The sequence below is a fragment of the Podarcis filfolensis genome (genome assembly GCF_964270895.1).
Source record: "Podarcis filfolensis genome assembly, chromosome: 16".
Lineage (NCBI taxonomy): Eukaryota > Metazoa > Chordata > Lepidosauria > Squamata > Lacertidae > Podarcis > Podarcis filfolensis.
Window position 1 is genome coordinate 29,999,479 of NC_139620.1, and position 17,607 is coordinate 30,017,085.

Sequence of the window (17,607 nt, forward strand, 5' to 3'; positions counted from 1 at the left end):
GCTGCCACAGGAAGAATGGGCTAAAATGAGCAGGGGTGGGAGAGCAAATCTGTAGGGGAGACCTGGTGGCTAGGGGTGGGGGGAGAAGACTAAATATCCTCTTCCTCCCTACCAATTATCTCTTTCAAATGCCTTGGCGTGAGCCGGCCCAACTATTAGACAGAGTCAGGAGGCCGCCTTGGGCAACTGGTTTTTGGCATTATGAAAGGGCAAATTTATTACCACTATATTTTTACTTCTAAGGGTAGGGGTAGGTGGCCTCAGGTGCCAAAACCTGGGGACTTACTTTGTACTTTTGTGGGGAGTTGTGACATTTGTTCTTCTGCCTCAGGCAGCAAAATCTCTTGGCTCAGCCTTCCCAGGCCCTTACATAAGGAACCCTGTGTTTGCCTCGTAACATGTGCTTTATTCATTTGTTTAAGCCAGCCTGCCACCAATGTGCTCAAGGTGAAACTACTCAGTTACTTCAGAGTACAGTGGTACCTCGGGTTACATACGCTTCAGGTTACAGACGCTTCAAGTTACAGACTCTGCTAACCCAGAAATAGTACCTTGGGTTAAGAACCTTGCTTCAGGCTGAGAACAGAAATCGGGCTCCGGCGGCGCAGCAGCAGCAGGAGGCCCCATTAGCTAAAGTGGTGCTTCAGGTTAAGAACAGTTTCAGGTTAAGTACGGACCTCCGGAACGAATTAAGTACTTAACCCGAGGTACCACTGTAGTTACAAAAGTTGTTCCAATCACCGGTCATATCAGAAGTCTTTTTAGGCCTCGTCGCCTATGCTCAGGCAACTTATGCTGGCAGTGTCAATTCTATGCTTGGGTTTCTGATTTCTGAACGTCTGATAAAGCAAACAGAGACACCTGAGAAAGAGCTATGAGCCTGGCTTCTCAAAGGTTGTCCCCAAAAAAGTTCCCGAAGTGAAAAGGGTAAGGGGAGAAACACACTCCTGAGCATGGGTAGGCAAACTAAGGCCCGGGGGCCAGATCTGGCCCAATTGCCTTCTAAATCCGGCCCACAGACAGTGTGTTTTTACATGAATAGAATGTGTCCTTTTATTTAAAATGCATCTCTGGGTTATTTGTGGGCCATAGGAAATCGTTCACCCCCCCAAAAAAATAGTCCGGCCCCCCACAAGGTCTAAGGGACAGTGGATCGACCCCCAGCTGAAAAAGTTTGCTGACCCCTCCTCCTGAGCTTCTCCAAGGATAATTAACAGCATGACAAGGATGAACCGCTCAGCTGGCAACACCTGCGCCCAGGTGTGAAAACTGGAAGTCGCTTGGGCCCAAAGTATAACGAAACACCTATAATATTAAGAAGTAGGCGAATTATCCCAAGACAATCCATCACAACACACAGCGTCAGGATGATTCCTTAGGACAAGGAAACACTTGTACAGTGGTGCCTCTGGTTAAGAACTTAATTCGTTCTGGAGGTCTGTTCTTAACCTGAAACTGTTCTTAACCTGAAGGACCACTTTAGCTAATGGGGCCTCCTGCTGCTGCCGCGCTGCCGGAGCACGATTTCTTGTCTCATCCTTGAAGCAAAGTTCTTAACCTGAGGTACTATTTCTGGGTTAGCGGAGTCTGTAACCTGAAGCGTATGTAACCTGAAGCATATGTAACCTGAGGTACCACTGTATTAATGAATGCCCGCATTCAAAGATTGATTAGGAAAGGCCTCCTGTTTCCATCCAGCGGCTACTTCAGACTCTGAAAGCAACAAGTTCGGATGAATAGCTTTTGACTTTCTAAGACCAGGGGTCCATCTTCATCATGGGACCCCCTTTTAAGCATTTTTGTGCAGACATCCCATCTCTCCCTGTCTCCTCCTCCTCACCAAAAATTATTTAAGAAAGAAAATATCTAAGGTTACATAATGTAAGAATACCCCGCTTGGTCAGACCAATGGCCCATATAGTCCAGCATCCTGTTTTCACAGAGGCCAACCAGATACCTAGGAAAACCCCACAAGCAGGGCCTGGGCACAAGATCACCCTCCCTGTCTGCGGTTTCCAGCAACTGGTATTCAGAAAAGATGTTGCCTCCATCATGGCTAGTAGCCATTGAAAGCCTTTTCCTCCATGAATTCGTCTAATCCTCTTTTAAAGCCACCTAGGCTGGTGGGCATTACTGTTTCCTTTGGGAGTGAGTTCCACTGGTCAGTCACCTTAAATCAGCATGCAACCCCAGTGTAGCTTGTGACCCACTAGCTGAGAATCAATGGAAGACCAAGGATGGGGAACATCTCCAGATGTTGCGGGACTGAAACTCCCCACATCCCCAACCAAGATGACCAGAACAGATTAAGTCCAACTGCATATGGAGGCCCACGGCTGATGGGAGATGGAGGCCGACAACATCTGGAAGGCTTATGGGTCCCCCAACTGTGATACAGAAAAACATGGAGCAAGCTCAAGCTTTGTCAGCCAGTGGCTAAATGAAGTGAAATATTGTTGGGCTAAGGAAAATAATGAAAAGCCTAATCTGGCTGCGCATTTTTGGATGAGCATTCCAACTCATGTGCCTTTCAGTTTCTGGGAAGATTACATTAAAAAGGAGTTTCTCCACCCTCTCTCATGCGAACCATAAAATAGATTTATGGCCCAGGTTGGGGGAAAGAATATTTAGGAAAATAATGCATCAAACTCATTTATTTTTACAACCAGGATTTTCTTTCTAATCAACACAGAGCCAAAGTTTAGCCTTCCATTTAATACTCTGGTTACTCTTTCTACCATCAGCCTTGCAGAACAGACAGCTTCCCTGGGGAAACTGCTGCAGCTGTGTGGGTTTGGAAAGTCTTGCCTAATTTTTAAAGGCAGTATCTTTCTCTTGAAGTACCGAACAAGATGCAACAGGGAGGGTGCTCAATCCTTGCAGAAAGCATTTGGCCTGGGACAGTAAACCTGAGACTCGTGGTTGTTGGCGTTCATTGGGACTGGTTGGGTATAAGGCCAACATCAGGGGCAGCCATAACAAATGACAGGCAGAGTCAATTCTAGTTCTGTAGCCATTTTCCTCCCTGCTGAGTTATTTAACACTGAGACTAAGCAGCAGTAAGTTGATAGCCAAATGCCACCTTCTAGACTAGTTCTAAGAAAGAAGGCAGTCAGGTTGGGGCTGCCTGACTTTGGTGGGGCCGTGTGTCTGGAAAGGTGCCAGCAGAGGCTGGGTAATTCACCCTTCTGGAGGAGACAGGGAATGACTGACAGCTCATAAACACCACCCATTCAAACATCATCATGTGATTCATCCAGAGATCTTTATGCCCAGTCCCTGGTCCACCAGTAGTCCTAGGTCCACCAGTAGTCAGGATTCCTCAATCTCGTCCCTCCAGATGTTTTGAGACTACAATTCCCATCATCCCTGACCACTGGTCCTGCTAGCTAGGGATCATGGGAGTTGTAGGCCAAAAACATCTGGAGGGCCGAGGTTAAGGAAGCTTGCCTTAAGTGCTTTTGCCAGGCTTGAGCGTGTCCTTGAACTGTGATAACATCTCTTGCTTGCCTGGATGAGAATGGAGAGATGGAGGAGACAATGTCATATAAACATCTGGCAATTTTTTTGTATCTGAAATACAGCTGCTAAGAATTGCACATGTTGCTCCATCCACTTTTGCCTCTGGTCCCACTATCTGTGCTCTCCAACTGAGCTGGGTGCTTCCCTCTAACACCTATGGGGGAGCTATGCGTGCACCAACCCTTCTGCCCCCAAAGAACATTCCCCAACTACCTCCGCAACATCAATACTAACAGAGCCAGCGTAAGACCCATCAAAATGCAGCCACTGTGTATGGCCAAACTAAAGCCCTCAGAACCCACTTTTGTCCAGGTTGAAACAAAGTTCCTGGGAGAAAAATTTGTCCTCAAGTCTCAGGAAGATCGAGAGCTAAAAAGTGTTTTCATAGGTTCATTTTATTCTCATTTTTAGGGGGATCACTTTAACTGCTCCAGAGAGGCTCATAATTTTGAAACAGCTCAGGAGTTTAAACAACGGATGTTGAGCCTGTGTTAATTCGAAACCCTCGACTCATCCTGCCAACCTCATTTTTTTTCATACGTCAACGTTTTAATATTAAAGAAGCAGTAAATCCATCCATCTGGGTGTGTTGGATCAAAGTAATATTCCTTCCTTTTCAGATCCTATACACACACAGACACACACCAAAAAAACACAAAAAACACTTGGGTTAGATTGGACATTTATGCAAATTTCCACTTGATGGTGACTTTTTTATATATACAAGCAAAAAAGAGAGAAAGGGGGAAAGTTTGAGTGTTGACTTTTTCACCGCTCAGAACTTACTCCTCCTCCAATAGGGGCAGAGCACATTCATCTAGCTTGGAAAAGGGAATCCTGAGAATTAGTTGTTTTTTCTTGACAAAAGCCAACTCGTTACAGCTGACTGGTTCACAGTTTTTAGGCTGCCAGTGAAACAGATCTATGTGTGTTTTTTATGGATAAGCTTATGGAAAATCTTCACCCTGAGGGACAAAAAAGAAATTCTATAAAAAGACACGAGAATACGCAATACAATAGTGTCTGCAATTCATGGTTTATACAGAAAGAACAGGAAAACGTCTGGCTAGGAACCTTAACAACATGTGAGGGACAATGATTTAAGGTTATGAAGAAAATATTACAGTGACTGAATAATGCTGTTACATTTAAATAAATGAAGAAGCTGTGTTCAGACAAATGCCCTCATATGCTAAGCACGAGTGTGTGGAGTACAATAACTTTATAGACTTTGTAGGGAAGGGGGCAAAGTTTGGTGGGAGAGCCTCTGCCTCGCATGCGAAAGATCCCAGGTTCAGTCCCTGGCATCTTCAGGTAAAGCTGGAAGCAGCCCCTGCCGAAAATCCTAGTTAATTTAGGTAGGCAATACTGAGCAAGACGAAGCAGCAATCTGATTCAGTATATACCATACTTTTCCATCTATAAGACGCCTCCATGTATAGGACACCCCCTATTTTGGGGGGACTCAAATTTAAGAAAATGGGGGGAGATGGCACAGAGTTGTTGAGCTTTCTTCAGGGGGGATTGCCGAAAATCGCTTGCCCACACACGTCACAAAATCCACCTCCCATCTGTCCCATCGCCAGCAGAAGCTGCCAATCGCCCGCCCAACTGCCAGAGCGTCAGCCAGTCAACACCACCCATTGACGCAGCAACCAAAAACACGCACAATAGCCGATGACAGCCGTGGCAGCAACCAATCAAGACGACCCCCACTTTTTAGCATGATTTTTAAAGAAAAAAACATAGTCTTATACATGGAAAAGTACGGCATGTTCCTAGATAATAAACAGAGTCTTTCTGTATGATCAGCACCCCATTCAACTACTGTTTTCATTGCTTAATCCCAAATATTAAAAGATACAAAAAAGAGAGAGAGATTATCCAAAGCTAATAAGTAATTGGTAAGGTTTGTGAGCTATGGCCAGCCTACAAAATTTTGGGCACCAAATCACAAAGGCAGGCTGCAGTGTTTACAGCACTATCCTAGACAAGTCTACTCAGAATTAGATCCCACAATCTGGTGCCTTTCAGATGTTTTGGCCTATAGTTCTCAGCAGCTCAAACCAGCAGCAGCTGGTCTCTTGTCAATGGGGAAGAATGTTCCACCTAGACTGTCAGAGGCAGAACGCCTCTGAATGTCAGTTCCCGGGAATCACAGGTGGGCAGAGTGCTGCTGCATGCATGTCCAGCTTGCAGGCTTCCCAAGGGCATCTGGGAACAGGATCTTAGACTACATCAGGGGTCGGCAAGGATTACTGGGCATGGGCCGGATCACTCCCATGGAGATCCTCTGTGGGCCGGACCAGGGCAGTGTGATGCCGGAAATCGTATCTGGTCATGTCTGCGGCGCTGGAAATCGCTTCTGTGCATGCCCAGACGCTGAAAATCACACCTGCGCAGAAGTGATTTCCAGCACCGCAGACATGCGCAGACGCGATTTCCGGCATCTGGGCATGCGCAGAAGCAATTTCTGGAGCCCCGGAAGAGAGTCCCCATGCCGCGCTGTGCCAGTTTAGCACAGCACATGGGGACTCGCCAAGCGGGCGGCTAGGTTCAGGGGCGGCTCATACACCGGTTAAGAAACCCTCATGGGCCGCTTCCGGCCCATGGGCCTTAGCCTGCCGACCTCTGGACTACATGGACCATTGGTCTGATCCAGCAGGCTCTTCTTAGGTTCAAAAACATAATCTGAAGTTTGTTCTCTAAATCACCAATAAATTAATTGCTTACTACAGCAGCAATACTCTACTTCTCATCTCCTCCTAAACTACAATACTCTCTAAGCAGTGATTTGACCATTTCACCATGAAAACACATACTGAGGACCAAGCCTTTCAAGTTCCACCAATCTCAAACGGAGCAATCTAAGCCCATATTTAATCCTCCCATTGAGATCAATGGAATTTAGAAGGGTTTTTCTTGCCTGGATGGTAATACTGCTCTTTAACTCCACCCTTTGCAGCAAGGTCTTGAACCACAGGGTTGGCAGTTAGCATTCAAGAGTCATAAAAGAGAGAGAGAGACCATCAAATTCAAATTGCACAAAATTATAAGGTGTGGGTCACTTGTTTGGGCATTTACAGGTCACTGAGATTAAATATCTGGGAGGTGGTTTGATATGATCTCATGGTACAAAGATCCCAAGCACCAGCTGCTAGCGGAGCATGTTGCCCTCTGGAGCCCTAATGATGCCAGTTCAAGACGTCTACAAAAATTGCATTTGTAATAGTCCAAACCAGCTGTTTTAATCAGGAATAAAATTGGTTTGCATATCCATCAGCATTTCATAGGCTTTTGACCCTATTGATCAAAGATATTTAAACTAAAACCCAAGTACATTGACTAGGGAGTAAACTGTATTGAGCAAAACATTTAAAAACATGCATAGGATATTTGCACAGTGCAAGTGCAGTGGTACATTTTATGGAGGATGAGGCCTCATTGAACCCAGTGGGACTTACCTCCAACTAAAATGGACATACAATTGGGCTCTGCTAACCCCCCTCCCCCCCAAAAAACCCTGTACCTGCTTACACTACTACCCTCCAAAACACTGTTTTTTTCCCTTAGCACAAAATGCCTGCATCAGTGTAACCTGTTAACCACATCCGAGTGATCCTTATCTCGGCTTAATAAGCAGAAATATGAATGAGCCTTTTGCCTGCCCAAGTAAACTCTTTGTTCCTCCCTTCGCAGTGCAAGTGAACAAACCAGTCAAGATACAATTGCCCAAACTCTCCTACTGTGAAATAAATGACATTAGCAGCCGCATCCCATGCATGCTTGCATAGAAATACAGAGTTCAGAGGATCTTCCTAGCACATGTGTTTAGGACCGTAGCCTAGGGCAGGCTGGAGGATGTTTAGTTGAGATGGAGGGGTCCCTCTGCACTGTGCTGCCTCAACCAGTGAGGGAGTTGATCAATGCACCCGCCCAGAAGCCAGCTGCATTGTCGATGGCGATAGCACAAATCCCTGAAAAGGGTCTTTCAACCTGAAAGCTGGCATAGCAAAAGAGGAGGGGTTTTTTTCCTTCTTCCCCTGACCTTCTGCACAGGGGTTTGGAGTGCTCTTAAGATGATAATTCCGAACTGGGAGAAGAATGCTGCCTGAAACGAAACTCTTCATTGCACCCAGTGGAGGCTGGTCCGCCTTCTTATTTGCAAAAAGGTCTTTGGGGTGGCCCTGCCTGACAGCTTTCACCTCCTGAGTCTCAGTGTTGCCCTTCTAGAACCCAGGAGGGAAGAGGGTGGCGATGAAAGTAGAATTCGTTGGCTCTGCCTGCCATTGCCTCTGGCTCCACCTACTGTCTGGGTTCCCTGCCTGTCCACATGGGCCCCAGCCACTACTGATCACATGTGTGCACACCTATTCTGGTGTACTGCTCCTGATTTAAGTTACCTTGCTGGTCTCCAGCATGTCCAAACATCCCTTAAAAATTGTTCCTGCTTATTTGCAAAGGACCCAAAGGCACCGGAGGATGCTTTGTGCAAAATTACACATTTGGATGCGCTTATTATCTTGGCTTGCTGCCTAAAATGAGGTGCGCCGAGCAATATTATAAGGTAAACGAGGCAAAAAATCAGCAAACTGATTGACCTAAAAAGGAAATGCTCCAGGTCATGGGCAATTTGCATTCCCCCCCCCCTAAGCCTGCTACAAGAATTGATGAACAGATAAAACTACAGGAATATTATTGCATCCCTACTTGTAAGCTTGAAAACAACCACTCGCCTGGAGCAAGTAAGAAATCATCTTTACATGACCAGGCAGGGAAGTGCATGTAGCACATCAGGGAGTACATTCATTTGAACCTGCATTCATCTGAACCCCTTCTCTGCGTGTCCCCCTCTGATGTAGCTGCATATGGTTGCGACACAAGGACAGGCCTTTTTAGTGGTGGCCCCTCACTTGTGCCCAAGCAAGACTTATTTGCTCATGCACTTATTGTTGGTTATTAATACCGAGCTTAAGGTTATAATTTAAGCGGCTGCTATAGATGGAATTTGACATAATTTTTACTATTTCAATTCTGTTTCATTGGTTTTTTAAAATATTTTAATAAAAATCTAAACATATTTTTATTGATCCTTGATCATATTGATGAAGGGTGGTACAGCACCTTCTGTTTCTACACCTGCTGAAAACATTTCCATCCTGCCAGGCCTATGCAAGAAATTAAAAATACATATTCCCAGAATGGTTAATTGATGCCTGTTTTTAACTTTCTTATGTAGTTTTCATTGTATGGTCTTACGTATTTTTGCCGTACACTGCTTTCACATAGTTTATTAAACAGCAATCTATAAACAATTTTTTATAAATAAACAATATTTTGAATCAACCCATCTCTTAATGGCCTAAAACAAGACCACCAGCTTAATGACTTTAACAGAAGAATAGACAAATTCATGAGGGACAAGGCTAACATTGGCTATGCTCTGCCTCCACGGTTGGAGGCAGTACAGTGGTACCTCGGGTTAAGTACTTAATTCGTTCTGGAGGTCCGTTCTTAACCTGAAACTGTTCTTAACCTGAAGCACCCGTTTAGCTAATGGGGCCTCCCACTGCTGCTGCGCCGCGATTTCTGTTCTCATCCTGAAGCAAAGTTCTTAACCCGAGGTACTATTTCTGGGTTAGCAGAGTCTGTAACCTGATGTGTATGTAACCTGAAGCGTATGTAACCTGAGGTACTACTGTAATTGTTCTGAATACCTATTGCTGGAAACTACAGGGGGGAGAGGCTCTCGTGCCTGGGTCCAGTTGAGAATTTCCCAGAAGGATCTACTTGGCCACTGTGAGAACAGGATGGTGAACTATATGGGCCCCTGGCCTCATTCAGCAGGCATTGGCGGAGCTTCACGCTCTGGCATGGGGGGCGGCGGGGGTGGAGAGCAGGTGGGGGCGGGGCTGGCATGCATCCCGGGGGCAACGCGCTCCCCCCGCACGCCTCTTCCTCCGCCAGTGTCAACAGGCTCTTGTGTTCTTGTGGACTAGCAGATAGCTTAAAAATTGCAAAAAGGTTCATTATTATTTAAAACCCAAATACTTACAGAAGCTGTAGTTGGCAGGTACTAGTCCTTGATGAGGCAACCTCCCTTCTCTCACACACACTTGAGAAAACATGCATTGTCTAAAAGAAGGAAAGTTATCTATTAGCTATTGAACCGTTCACTATCACTCCTGATCGCCAGATTCACTTTCTGCAAGTGCTCCTGTTTCTTAACTGGCATCAAGGGACAGGCAGAAATTCACTGTATGCTAATGAAGAAGATGACACCTGTTGGATTTTTGCCCAGCGTTCAGTTGGTAAGGCAAGGGGAAAATGCTAGGGAGGAGGGACAGGTTCAGCAACAAATCCTGCCTGATACCCTATATTCACAAGGAAAGACCACACCTTTTGGATTCCTGCCTTGCTTACTCCTGTTAGAAACACAGCTTCACCTTCAAAGGGTGTATCTTTATTTGGTTATTTAAGAAAATTATTCCCCACCCACCATATAAGCTTAGTTTTTACACACACACACACACACACACGACAACAATAAAACAAATAATAGAAAAATAATAAACATGGTCAATGCAACAAATGATCTAACATTTTAAAAGCCTGGGAAAATGAAAAGGCTTTTGTCTGACACTGTGAAAGCATGAGAGTCACAAGCATCAATGTGCAGAAGGTTACCACCAGTTCACTATTGGGTTTAAGCTTCTTTATCATTGTATTAATGTTATTTTACTTAGATGAAGGAATCCTTCTCATTTTATGCTGGAAAGCCCTCACCCAGAATATCTAGAAGGGAAGGAATTCCTGTTGGGTTTTTAGCCATTAAAGCCACTGTGGTGTCCCATCTGTTGAACACCCCTCCCATTTCAGGTATGTCTGGCGCCACCATTGTTAGTTTTCCAATGCCAGGCTAAGACATATTTATCTGCGCAGGCATTTTAAGTTTTGTAAGCTGATCATTGTTCAACCCGCTCTGTTGTTTTTAGCTGTCCTGTTTGTTTGATGGTGTGTTGTGTTATGTGTTTTTGCTTATGTTATGAGTTGCTTAGCTGCTTTTATTTCCTTTTCTATTCCATTCCATTCCCTGCCCTGGTATTCACATTCTGCATCACTGGGCGGGCAGGAAGGGGGCAGCATGCAGTCGAAAGAGCGCTGTGCCATATACAGTAAAGATGCCAGCTCTACCTGTTGGATTCCTGCTCCACGGCTGCAAGAGACTTAGCTCTGCCAGCAGGAATCCAAAGAACGCCCCTTACCAAATAAAATAGCTCTTGTCCCTGCAGGCAAGGCAACACCTGTTGAATTCCCTGCATCAAGCCCCCCTTCCACCCTATAATACTGCAACCTTTCTATAGGAAGTTGCACCTGTTGAATTTCTCCCTGCATTCCAGCTGTTGAAGGCCACGCCAAAGTACCAACGGAAGAAGAGTGGCAGATGAAAATGATGGACTTTGTGGAACTGGCGAAGCTGACGGGGAAAATCCGAAACCAGCACGATCAAATATTCCAAAAAGACTGGAGTAAATTTATACAACATTTGAAAGATCGTTGTAAGCAATTAACAACACCAGGAGGGTTATCTGAAGACTTGTAATGAGAAGTTTGGTTTTTTTTACCTTTCTATATTTATTTAAATTTTGAGGTATTTAGTAATGAGTTATATTAGAATTGGAAAATATATAGAATGCTGTGATATAAAGGTTAGTTTTGAAAGCCAAGAGGTGGGAGGGAAGGAAGTCGACAGGCTCTAAAGAGCCAAAGAAGTGGATAATAACAATGTGATTATATATGTTTAAATGGAAAATTAATAAAAATTATTATTATTTTTAAAAAAGGCCACGCCAAGTGGGGGTGGATGGGCTGAGCAGAGGACCACCATGCAACCCAAAGCATGCCTCACCAGGTAAGGTTAAAGGCTTGACCTGTTGGGTTCCTGCCTGCCTCACAGCTGCTAACTTAGGCCTGCCAGAGGGGGAGGAGTATCCAAAGAGTGCTGCATTATTGGAGGCGTCAAAGCCCACCCCCCTCACCACAGGCAAGGCTAGACCTGTTGAATTTCAACCTGCTCTGCAGCTGTAAAACCATAACTACGGAGCGGGGGGGGGGGAATCCAAAGAAGGCCTTACTGGGTAGGAGAATGGCCTCCTCTCCAACAGGCCTCTCCCCCCCCATTAACTGAAGCACAAGAGCCCCCATTCGCCCCGCCCCACAAATACCCCTCTCACTGGCTAGCTACATTACATTCCTCACCCATGAGGAAGACGATCGATCGGCGATCTGCAGGAGATGACTGCCCGGCTGCGCAGGGCGCAGGGCTACGCATGGAGCACAGAGAAAGAGAGAAAGAGCGCGCCGACAACACCGTCACGTGACAGGGACTCCCGGGCGGCTCGACTGCCTCTGCGGCAAGGCTTCCCCCTGCTCCGCGGCGCATGCGCGGGCTTGATTCCTCGGCTGGGCTGCAGCCTGGCGCGGTGGAACGTTGAGGAATGTTGCAAATCTGGAGTTTGGGAGGGCGGTCAGGTGTTAATGGGGGCGCTAGCAAAGGGGGGCGTGTGGGAGAGGGGTATTTAATTGGCAGCTATGGCATTTAGCGGTAGGTGGAGGTGGCCGGTTGCAGAAGGAGAAGGGGACACACTCACTGCGCTTTTAATAGTTGCGTTCGATCAATCAATCAATCAATCAATCAATGCCCAGGTGTAGATTGGAGGACAAGCTGCCTGCACCTGTAGAATCTCCCTCTTCTCTTTACTGTTCTGCACAACTGTTAAAGGGCCAGTAGCCTTTGCATTTTTTTGCATCTGGTCACGCTAAAAAGTAGAGCTCCTACATTGCACGCAATAAGGCTCACTGTTCATTCTTCCAGTGAAACTCTTTAAGTCTCAAACCCAGAGCGTCGCTGCCCGTTTTGCAGTACATTTCCCAGCTAGATAGAGACCACTGGTCTGACTCTGTAGTAGAGAGCTTCCTATGTGAATCAGCCCTTTCGGCAAAAACGACGAGGACTGGAATCATGGGGTTGTATCCAACTAAGTCCTGCGTAGATTCATTGACATTAAGACTTAAGTCACATCCATTGACTTCAGTGGATCTAATGAATAATGTCATTAGGGGATGGACCATAAAGGGATGGACCATAGTTAAATCTGAGAAGAGCCCTGTTGGATCAGATCAAAGGCCACAGAAAAGGGTGCATGATTGATTGATTGATTCTCCATTCCACCTTTCCTCCAAGGAGCTCCGGGTGTCTGACCTGCAAGACAAAAATGTCTACAGAACCCTTGGCTACTGAAGGCCTGCCCCCTCCCCCCCCAGCTGTGGGTTCACCAGGCAGCGGCCCTTTGTGGTTAGGAGCCCATTCAATTTCCCACAATGCCCCTTAAAAAACTCTGAGAGGGGAAAAAGGGGTCTCCTAACCACTTTTAACAAACCACTTCCCAGGATTCTTTGGGGGAAGCCGTGACTGTTTAAAGTGGCACAGTACTGCTTTAAATGTATAGTGTAGGTGGGTCCTGAAGTTGTCTAAACCCCTTCAAGCCATCTTAAGTTAGCGACCATCACAACATCCTGTGGTCACAAATTTCACACTGTGAACTACGTGAAGGACTGCCCTTTTGCATTTCCTGAATGTATATTCAGCTTCACTGGATGGCCCTGAGTTCTCTTGAGCAATTTTCTCCACACTGTACATTATTTTGTATACCTCTATCATCTATCTATCCCATTCTTTCTTTTCTAAACCTAAAAAGCCCCCAAATGTTGTAACCTTTGCTCATAGGAGAGTTGCTCCAGCTCTTTTATTCTTTTGTCGACCTTTTCCAGGTGTATAATACACTTTCTGAGATGAGGTGAGCAGATCTGTTCCTAGTGCAGTGGTACCTCGGGTTACATACGCTTCAGGTTACAGACTCCGCTAACCCAGAAATAGTGCTTCAGGTTAAGAACTTTGCTTCAGGATGAGAACAGAAATCGTGCTCTGGCGGCGTGGCAGCAGCGGGAGGCCCCATTAGCTAAAGTGGTGCTTCAGGTTAAGAACAGTTTCAGGTTAAGAACGGACCTCCGGAACAAATTAAGTACTTAACCTGAAGTTCTGGAGCAGATCATTAAGCAAACAGTCTGTGAGCACCTAGAAAGGAATGCTGTGATCACCAATAGTCAGCATGGATTTCTGAAAAATAAGTCATGTCAGACTAACCTGATCTCGTTTTTTGACAGAATTACAAGCCTGGTAGATGAAGGGAACGCAGTGGATGTAGCCTACCTTGATTTCAGCAAGGCATTTGACAAAGTGCCCCATGATATTCTTGTAAAGAAGCTGGTAAAATGCGGTCTTGACTATGCTACCACTCAGTGGATTTGTAGCTGGCTGACTGACCGAACCCAAAGGGTGCTCATCAATGGTTCCTCTTCATCCTGGAGAAGAGTGACTAGTGGGGTGCCACAGGGTTCTGTCTTGGGCCCGGTCTTATTCAACATCTTTATCAACGACTTGGATGATGGACTCAAGGGCATCCTGATCAAAATTGCAGATGACACCAAACTGGGAGGGGTGGCTAACACCCCAGAGGACAGGATCGCACTTCAAAACGACCTTGACAGATTAGAGAACTGGGCCAAAACAAACAAGATGAATTTTAACAGGGAGAAATGTAAAGTATTGCACTTGGGCAAAAAAAATGAGAGGCACAAATACAAGATGGGTGACACCTGGCTTGAGAGCAGTACATGTAAAAAGGATCTAGGAGTCTTGGTTGACCACAAACTTGACATGAGCCAACAGTGTGACGCGGCAGCTAAAAAAGCCAATGCAATTCTGGGCTGCATCAATAGGACTATAGCATCTAGATCAAGGGAAGTAATAGTGCCACTGTATTCTGCTCTGGTCAGACCTCACCTGGAGTACTGTGTCCAGTTCTGGGCACCACAGTTCAAGAAGGACACTGACTAACTGGAACGTGTCCAGAGGAGGGCAACCAAAATGGTCAAAGGCCTGGAAACAATGCCTTATGAGGAATGGCTAAGGGAGCTGGGCATGTTTAGCCTGGAGAAGAGAAGGTTAAGGGGTGATATGATAGCCATGTTCAAATATATAAAAGGATGTCACATAGAGGAGGGAGAAAGGTTGTTTTCTGCTGCTCCAGAGAAGTGGACACGGAGCAATGGTTCCAAACTACAAGAAAGAAGATTCCACCTAAACATTAGGAAGAACTTCCTGACAGTAAGAGCTGTTCGACAGTGGAATTTCCTGCCCAGGAGTGTGGTGGAGTCTCCTTCTTTGGAGGTCTTTAAGCAGAGGCTTGACAACCATATGTCAGGAGTGCTCTGATGGTGTTTCCTGCTTGGCAGGGGGTTGGACTCGATGGCCCTTGTGGTCTCTTCCAACTCTATGATTCTATGATTCTACCACTGTAATCTAATTACCATTATTATTATTATTATTATTATTATTATTATTATTATCTGCTTTTTCCCCCTTAAAAATGTTTAGGGGTACTGTACTCTCATTTTCCCACTCATATTGAAATACTGTCCGTCAATGAGGCCCAACTTAGATTCACAAAATGTTTAGGGGTATGCATACCCCCACGTCCCCCCAGAAAAAAGCACTGATTATTATTAATTAACTCTGTCCCACCCTTCCTCCCAAAGGCGCCCAGGGCAGCAAACATCAAAATGGCAAAACAGTACAATTTAATATTAAACAATTTTTTTAAAAAAGCAATTCAAACATTTTTAAAGCATTGAAAAGCAATCACATAACTCACTGTTACTAATTGTTGCCATGGCTAGGGTCTTTCTTTTTTCTTTTTTAAATGATATTTATTAAGAGTTTAGAGATTACAGAAGAGAGAAAAAGAAAACAAACAACAAAAAAATTAACAACATATACATTACAATATATAAAAAATCGATAGAAAAAAGAAAAAAAGAAAAACATAGAAAGAAAAATACAGCAATAACAATAAAAAAATAAAAAATAAAACACACATCCAATATTCCATCTCTTTGTCTTTCATTTACTTGTTTCATCGACCTCCTCACTCCTCCCTTTTTGTATTCTAGTTTAATTATTTGTTTCAGCAAATTCTTTCCATCTTTCTCAATTTTTATTGGATAGTTTATCTTAACAGTCTAACCTATCAATTAATTCAGCAAATCCTTTTCATCTTTCACAATATTCTGTCATTCAATTTACCTTAATTTATTTTAACCTTATCTTACGATAAAATACCTTAAATCCTAAAACTTAATACTTATTTATACATAACTCCTAATATCATTTCTACTAAAGCCAAATGATTTCATTCCACCATTTTTCCTAATTCCCAAAATAAATTTTACCCTAATTCCCAAAATAATTTTTTTAAGCTTTCTTCCAATCTTCATCCAACGTCTCTTCTTCCTGGTCTCGGGTTATGTCAGACCTTACTGTCCATTCCATCTAGTCCATCAACCTGGTAGTCGTATGTCCGAGGCTCTTAAGTCTTTTCCATGTCCCTTCTGCGATTCTTCTTCTTGTTTATACCAGCACTTTGCCTTGTCTTTTGTTGGTCTCTTTCTTAATTTCTTTCCTTTCTCATTGAGGAGTAGGTCTCGGGAAAACTCCAACCCAAAAATATCTCCATCTCCCCTCAACAGATCAGCCCATTCCCCACAGTCCCATTCCCCGCAGTCAACCGGGTAGTCCAGAAAATATTTAAATGCATGTTTCAAAGTCCCTCCAAAATTAAGGACCCCCACAACTCCAGACCCCCCCTGGCCCACTCCAGGTTCAGTCTTCAAAAACAGCGGCTTATGCTCCTGCAGGGCCTCGGTTCTATCCATTTGTGTTGCTTGAGGTTCAGCAGCAACCTCCTCCATTGTCTTCTGCATTTGCACTTGCCCTGTCAAAGCAGGTTCCTGGGTTGGGTCCTGAGTGGTTTCTATATAAGTATTCACTGTTTGTCCAAAATTTTGAACTGCAACAGTCATCAAATTCATCTTCTCATGCATCTGCTCCAGCAAAGCGTTTGTCTTGCAAAAAAGCAAGCACCAAAACTTCTTCTATATCCATTTTTGTTCAAGGTCAGAGTCTGGTCTCACGATCCTAATCTCCACAACTGTGAAATCCCCAGATCGACTCCAGCAACAATTTAACAAGCTCCCTCTAGAGGGAACAATTTCCATTTGTATCCATCTTTTGAAGGCAGGTCCAGCAAAAGAAAGTTACTTTCATTTTTCAAATTTTTGTTTCTTTTAAATGCAAAAGGTAACTTTGGAATCAATTTGTTTCTCTTCTTTAACTATCTGTCAAAGAACATTCCATTCACAGTTGATGGGCTTCCCCAAAAGTTTCTGTCTCTGACACCCCGTTCCCAGGTTTGAGTTGGTGGAAATTTATCTTTCTTTACTCTCTCTCCGCAGGCTTAAACAATCAAAATTCCCCCTCTTTTCCCCTGCTTCCAAGAGGGGTTTTGATGGTTAAAAATGAAGGAAATTTAGGTCTTTATATACAACTTTCCAGACTTTGGCTTGCACAATTTTTGCTTCAGTCTATATACAAAAAGCGGAAGGCGGACTTCCTGTTTAGACCTTCCTGCTTCGATGCCAAATTAAAGTGTTTCTTAATCCAATTTTCCGTTCTACTCACGGGTACTTGTTTAGAGTCCAATTGTCCACAGGAAAAAGTCAGTGCTCTCCGGCAACGGCTGTGCAGCTTCACTCCATAAAAATAGCGGTCGATTCAAGACACCACACTACTCACCCCACGTCGCTTCAGATCCCTGAAAAAAGGGGTTTCCCTGCGAGTAGGGGAGGCGCTCCTGGTGTCAGCCGAATCCCACATTCCCAGGCTTCCTCCGCCTGGGATTTTTAAGGGGTCTTCGCCGCGGCGGCAAGACCCGATTTTCACGGAGCGGGTTCCTCTGAGTCAGAGGAATTCCGCCATTGCCGATGGCACTAACCCGGAAGTCCCATGGCTAGGGTCTTTCAGCCATCAAATGCCTGGGTAAATGGGAACGTTTTAAAATTTCTGCTGAAAGTCAGTCATGAGAGAGGGAAAGATGACCCTCACTAGGGAGGGAATTCCATAGATGA

The 17,607-nt window shown here is 44.8% G+C and overlaps 1 protein-coding gene across 4 annotated transcripts in view; it reads right to left on the reverse strand.

The window, feature by feature from the left end:
• Positions 1-11,894, reverse strand: part of GNB1L (G protein subunit beta 1 like) — an 84,376-nt gene extending 72,482 nt beyond the window's left edge. Inside the window, exons 1-2 of one of the 4 annotated variants that reach the window (XM_083590528.1) lie at positions 11,782-11,894; positions 9,578-9,657 (exon numbers count right to left, since the gene is read on the reverse strand). The gene's annotated coding sequence lies outside the window, so the exon portion shown is untranslated. Of the gene's footprint in view, positions 1-9,577; positions 9,658-10,896; positions 11,047-11,781 lie in introns of those variants that run through there. The other 3 variants (XM_083590532.1, XM_083590529.1, XM_083590530.1) reach the window with 3 other exon arrangements.
• Between the last annotated feature and the right edge of the window lie 5,713 nt (positions 11,895-17,607).